This window comes from Rhagoletis pomonella, unplaced genomic scaffold (genome assembly GCF_013731165.1).
Source record: "Rhagoletis pomonella isolate Grant_MI unplaced genomic scaffold, Rhpom_1.0 Rhpom_scaffold_00006, whole genome shotgun sequence".
NCBI classification, from domain to species: Eukaryota; Metazoa; Arthropoda; class Insecta; order Diptera; family Tephritidae; genus Rhagoletis; species Rhagoletis pomonella.
Window position 1 is genome coordinate 52,854,074 of NW_023458560.1, and position 241 is coordinate 52,854,314.

The window sequence follows — 241 nt, forward strand, 5'->3', positions numbered from 1 at the left end:
ATATATGCACAGTTTCGGTTGAAAACCGAAATAATGCATATGAAAAACCCGAAATAGTGCATACATGAAAACGAACTTCTTTCTGAGTAGCCGGCCTTCGGCCGCGCTTAGGGATTATAACCCTTACTAAGTAGAATTCTCCTTTCTGTGTTGCCGGAAAAGGGGGCCGGAAGTCTTTTTGTGCAGAACTTCTTTCTGCGTAGGCGGCCTTCGGCCGCGCTTAGGGATTATAACCCTTACT